The sequence below is a fragment of the Malus domestica genome, chromosome 15, assembly GCF_042453785.1.
Source record: "Malus domestica chromosome 15, GDT2T_hap1".
Lineage (NCBI taxonomy): Eukaryota > Viridiplantae > Streptophyta > Magnoliopsida > Rosales > Rosaceae > Malus > Malus domestica.
In genome coordinates, this window is record NC_091675.1 from 25,017,322 (window position 1) to 25,023,689 (window position 6,368).

Here is a 6,368-nt window from a genome sequence, read left to right on the forward strand (position 1 = left end):
TGAAGAACAGTTAAGCATTTTTTTTATTTGCAATTTTGCCTGGCTGTGGAGGATGGAAGTCGACATATATAGGAGTATCCCTAACAATAAGTAGTAGTGCTATTCCTTTACCCTTCTTGGTCATAGCAATGTAGTGGGAGCTATAAGCTTCACGTGTTTTAACTTTGTTAGAGCACTTTTAAAAAGTGGTATGTGGTATCTGGAAAGTTAATGTTGCGTGTGAAGATTGCAGACAAACTTTATCCGAGGAAATCTGGCTCTCGAAGTTCGGAGAGCGGTGCCTTTTCGGTTTTCTAACAAGCAATCATGTCGAGGATCTGGCTCTCGAGATTCAGATAACGGTGCTTCTTCGATTTTTGAGAAAGCAATCATGTTGGAAGTCTGACTCTTGAGATTCGGAAAGCAGTGTCTCTTCGATTTTTGAGAAAGTAATCATGTTGGGAGTCTGGCTCTCAAGATTCAGGGAGCGGTGCCTCTTCGATTTTTGAGAAAACAATCATGTTAGGAGTCTGACTCTTGAGATTCGGTGAGCAGTGTCTCTTCGATTTTTTTAGAAAGTAATCATGTTGGGAGTCTAGCTCTCGAGATTCGGAGGACGGTGCCTCTTCGATTTTTGAGCAAGCAATCTTGTTGGGAGTGTTTTCTCGAATGTGAGTAAAGGTTGGGCATTTTCGTCAGTCTGCCTTGCCACGGAGCACGGAGGTTGACACACATTGGGACTTTCTAGTTATCAAACAGTGGTGTTGTTCCTTTACCCTTGTGGGTAATAGTAGGGTAGCTGGACCTTTAAAATTTATATGTCTAAACTTTGTTAGAGATCTTTGGCAAAGTTATCTGTAGTACCCGAGGAGCTGATATTTCATGTGGAAAGCGGTGCCTCTTCGGAATCCGGAAAGTATTGTCTCTTCAATTTTTGAACCAATGGCCTTGTTGCCTTTTCTTTTATAAGGGCACCAATTGTGTGCAAGAAGTACATTCAGAGAGTTATTGCTTGTAGGAATTTTCCCCTTACTTCAGAGATTTATTGCACCTCATTTCTCCTTCATCATTTCTGAGAATGTCTAACCCATTCGACCATCGTTTTGACTTGAACTTTGGTGAAGAGGCAGCCATGCCTTCTCAAAACAACATATGGCACCCATCATTCTTATCCCCTACTGGTGATAAAGAATGATATGACCGCTGTAGTGGTGGCCAGGAACCTTCTTACTTCCAAAGATAACAGACTACTTTCCAAACGGTCTGGTGAGTTGGCTGTTAAAGATTCTCTGGCTCTCAATGTTCAGTGTACAGGTTATGTGTCTAATATGGCCCAACGCCTATTAGCTCGAACCCACCAAGTTGAATCATTGGCGGCTGAAGTGATAAGTCTCAAACAGGAGATTAGATGGCTCAAGCATGAGAATAAACAGTTGCACATGCTTGCACATGACTATGCTACAAACATGAAGATGAAGCTCGACTAGTTGTAGGAATCTGATGGTCAGATTTTACTTGATCATCAGATTTGTTTATTTTGATTTATGTATATGTACATATTTGTAACTTATCGGAGATATCAATAAACAAGCTTTGCTTCATTTTAACATATTGTGTTAAATACACCAAGGCCTTCTTCACTAAGTTCTTTAAATTTTTCCTTTTGTTGAAGCTTGTATGTTGAAACTTTGTGAGTGAAGCATGTAGGTTGAGGTAGTGCTCCCTTAATTTTCCGAGTGATGAAAACTTCTCATTTGGAGACTTGAAAAATCCAAGTCACTGAGTGGTCGTGAGACTTTCGAGTATCAATGTGCAGTAGCATATGGTAGGAGTCCCCCAAGTTTCTGGTCGAGGGAGTTGACAAATGAGGCATTTCTTTTCTAAGTGGTAGCCCAAAACTCCTTCTTCATATATATTTGTTAAGAAAGTTGTTAGCCCCAAAGAAGAGGAGGCCTAAGCAATTTTTTTTTTCGAATTTTTTATTTTTTGTCGAATTTTATAATTTTTGAAAAAAAAAATATATATATATATATATATATATATATTTTAAAGCTTTGTAGGTGAAGTTTTGTTGGGTACCATGAATTGATTTTGCTTCACACTATGTTAATCAAGATACTGTGAAGCTTTTGTAGGTGAAGCTTTTGTGTTGAAGCTTTGTAAGTGAAGCTTTTGTGAGTAAAGCTTTTGTGGTGGGTGAAGCTTTTGTTGGTGAAGCTTTTATGGGTGAAGCTTTTGTGGTCGGTGAAGCTTTTGTAGGTGAAACTATTGTAGGTGAAGCTTTGGAGTTGAAGCTTTGTAGGTGAAGCTTTGGAGTTAAAGCTTTTGTTAGGTACCATGAATTGATTTTGCTTCACACTATCTTGATCAAGATAGTGTGAAGCTTTTGAGAATTTGTAGTTGTCCTCCATTGATGAAGCTTTTGTTGGTGAAGCTTTGGAGTTGAAGCTTTTGTTAGGTACCACGAATTGATTTTGCTTCACACTATCTTGATCAAGATAGTGTGAAGCTTTTGAGAATTTGTAGTTGTCCTCCATTGATGAAGCTTTGTTGAATTTCCCTTTTTTTTTTATTGGGAAACTAGAAATTTAAAAATGTGGGAGAGACAACATATACAAATTTTGCTTCCATACTGTTGAGCAAGAGATTGTGATGCAAGCCACACCTTGTAGTAGTCGAAGGTTTGGATGAACCATATAAATTGAATTTACTTCGAACAGTCTTGAATTTGCTTCGAATGTTTGAGAATTGTAGTTACCCTCCATTGATGAAGCTTTTGTTGGCACCATAAATTGGTTTTGCTTCCCACTGTCTTGATCAAGAGTGTGTGAAGCTTTTGAGAATTGTGGTTGAACTCCTTTAATGAAGCTTTTGTTGGCACCATAAATTGGTTTTGCTTCACACTGTCTTGATCAAGAGTGTGTGAAGCTTTTTACGAGTTGTAGTGTTTGCATTGTTACAGATGGGAAATGTTTGAAGCAAATGCAAGAAGGTTGAATAGCTTGATCTTCGTATGTCATGCACTAAAGTTGTTGTTGGCTTGCAATAAGACTTTCTTGGTGACTATAACTCTTGTTAGGCACAAGTGCTCCCCTGGTTGATTGTCAAGCTTGAGGGTTTTTTATTATTTGTGAATGCTAGGAGTTCACATATACAAGTTGTACCACTCGTCTTCTGGTAGGTGGAATGAATGGTGAGTTGCTTTCATCACTTGGTTGATGGTACAAAGGTGAGTTCCTTCATCACCTTTCATCACAATTCATCAACTGGTTATTGGCACGAGGATGAGTTCCTTCTTCCCGTGGTTGGTGGCATGAATGGCAAGTTGCCAAATGATATTAGAGTACGGGTTGTACATTTCATCACCTGATTAGTGGCATGAAGGAGAATACGGGTTGTACATTTCATCACCTGGTTTGTGGCATGAAGATGAGTTCCTTCTTTACCTGGTTGTTGGCATGAGTGTCAAGTTGCCAAATGATAGTAGAGTACGGGTTGTACATTTCATCACCTGGTTGGTGGCATGAAGATAAGTTCCTTCTTCACCTGGCTGGTGGCATGAGTCGCAAGTTGCCAAATGATATTAGAATACAGGTTGTACATTTCATCACCTGGTTGGTGGCATGAAGGAGAGTACGGGTTGTACATTTCATCATATAGTTGGCGGCATGAAGATGAGTTCCTTCTTCACCTGGTTGGTAGCATGAGTGGCAAGTTGCCAAATGATATTAGAGTACGGGTTGTACATTTCATCACCTGGTTGGTGGCATGAATGAGAGTACGGGTTGTATATTTCATCACCTGGTTGGTGGCACGAAGATGAGTTCCTTTTTCACCTGGTTGGTGGCATGAGTGGCAAGTTGCCAAATGATATTAGAGTACGGATTATACATTTCATTACCTGGTTGGTGGCATGAAGATGAGTTCCTTCTTCACCTGGTTGGTGCCATGAGTGGCAAGTTGTAAAATGATATTAGAGTACGGGTTGTACATTTAATCACCTGATTGGTGGCATGAATGAGAGTACGGGTTATACATTTCATCTCCTGGTTGGTGGCATGAAGATGAGTTCCTTCTTCACATTTCATCACCTAGTTGGTAAGAATAAGGGCAAGGTGTCGAGGCACATTGTAGCAAGTGTCGAAGACACAAAGTATGTTGAACCCTTTCGAAACACAATTGGCTTATGTATGGATGTGTTGGCATGTATGATGTTTATGTATGAATGTGTTGGAATGTATGATGTTTATGTATGAATGTGTTGGAATGTATAATATTTATGTTGATTGATATGAGTGATGTTTATGAATGTTTTGCTATGCATGAAGGGATCCATATTTTTGATATATGAACCATGTTGGTTGTAACACTTAGTATCACATACTTTGCGTCAAAGTACGCATGTTGAAGCTCTAAGTTGGAGTATAAAGGTAGGTCAGCGTAGACCAAGTGTTCCAGTGCTAAGAATACAAAAGACTTAGAATAAGTTGTTTGAATTCCCTCTTCTTTAAATATTTGCCGAATGGCTTGTGTGACAAAAGATCTCAAGCGATTCAGCGCAGCGAGAACACTCATGGCTGAAACGACCGGCATACTCTTGTAATGACTCGTCCGGCTTATGGCGAATAGTGTACAAGTCATCTGCAGAATGCAAGTGATCGGTCTGGAAGATGTGTTGAGAGACAAACAGTTTCCTCAATTCCTCAAATGAGTCTACTGTCTCAAGTGGAAGACGGAAATACCATTTTAGAGCTTCGTCAAAGAGGGTGGAGGGGAAGAGAAGACATCGCTCTTCGTCGATGTGAATCTGATATGCCATGGTGGACTCAAAGAGGTTAAGATGTTCAATTGGGTCATCCCTTCCAGTATAGAGTTGTAAACCAAGCTTTTGTTTTGTCTTCACTTGAAGGGGGTGTCGAGGATCCTTCTTGTGAGAGGGCCAGGCTTGGGTTGGTTCCATTCAAGTATCTCAGCCTGATGTTTGGCCTTCAACTTGTTTACTTCCTCAAAGAGTTGTAGGATAACAGGGTCCTGAGTGGAGTCATGTACCATTGGAATTTTCTTTCTTAAGTCTCTATCGCCTCTTGAAAGTAAGAAAGTTTTAGCAAAGGCGTGTGGTTTTTTCTTGGACTCGCCATACTAACTTATAGGGCGAGTCTGTCGGAATACCTCATAGTCCCCCGTACCTTCATGTTCCTCTGGGACCTATCATTCTTTCCCTAGATTGACAGATGGCCTGGGTCGTGGGATGGGACCGAGTCTTTCAGAAACCCTTGGGTCATTGATCTTCGAGCATATGTGGAGGGGATTCTCTCGATAAACGGCTTTCGATCCTTCCAACCCTTCTGCAATGAGGTGTCTTCCTCTACTTCTTCTACTACGGGTTGAAGCATCTGGGTTGAGAGAAGTCTCATGTTGATCAATGTTTTGATGATTAACTCGTTCGTAATCAAGGATACCCATGTCGAAGGGAGGTGACCATCCGTGTTGGGGGCACCCAGATGATGGTTGATGTCCACAGGGCAATAAGCTCGCGTGTTTGAGTATGCCTAGTTTCGTGGAGCTTCTCAAAGAGCTTCTCATACTGCTCCTGGAAGACCTCATTCTTCATTACTATCTTGTTGTTCTGAGCTTCTAGCTCATCAACTTTAGCTTGAAGAGCAACCCTCTTTCCTTCCTTCTTTCATTGTTTCGCACTAGGTGCAGGAAGGGTGTCATTCTATGTGCTGTGGCTTCCTTCGCTCCCTGATAGGAGCATATTTATACGACTTAGTTGGCTTGTTCTTGTGCATTTATGTCGTGTTTCCTTAGTTATTTTAATGTTTAAAGTCATTTTCGTGTGTTTTCAGATTTTATGGACAAAGTAGGCAAGAAGGTGCATTTTGGAGCAAAATGGAGCTTGGAATGCATGTCACATATTTGGGCCAAAGTGGATGGACGAATTTGAGAACTAAAGAGGCCAAGAATGTGAAGAATTATGGTCCAAAAGATGAAGAACTCAGCCCAAAAATTTGTCACCCCAACTTGCCTTCATTGCCATGCAAAACAACATAGAATTCCCTTTGGATTCCCATGCCATGCTTGATCACTCTTGTCCCCTACATAATTTCTGATTTCATGCTTCAATTCATTTAATTATTACACTTAATTGCTTGATACCTCTTGTTCCCTTCACCCACAAAATTTTATACAACTTTCACAACCATAACATGCACCAATTGATGCTCCATCATTCACATTTGGAATCACATGCCTTGTGTACCACATGTTGCTGCACCTTTGACCCATTTATTGACACATTTTCACCTCCCTTTCCATCTCTATGCAATGTACACAATCATTCATGCCCCCTAGCTACAAGACCACTCCATTTTACCCTTCACACTTTG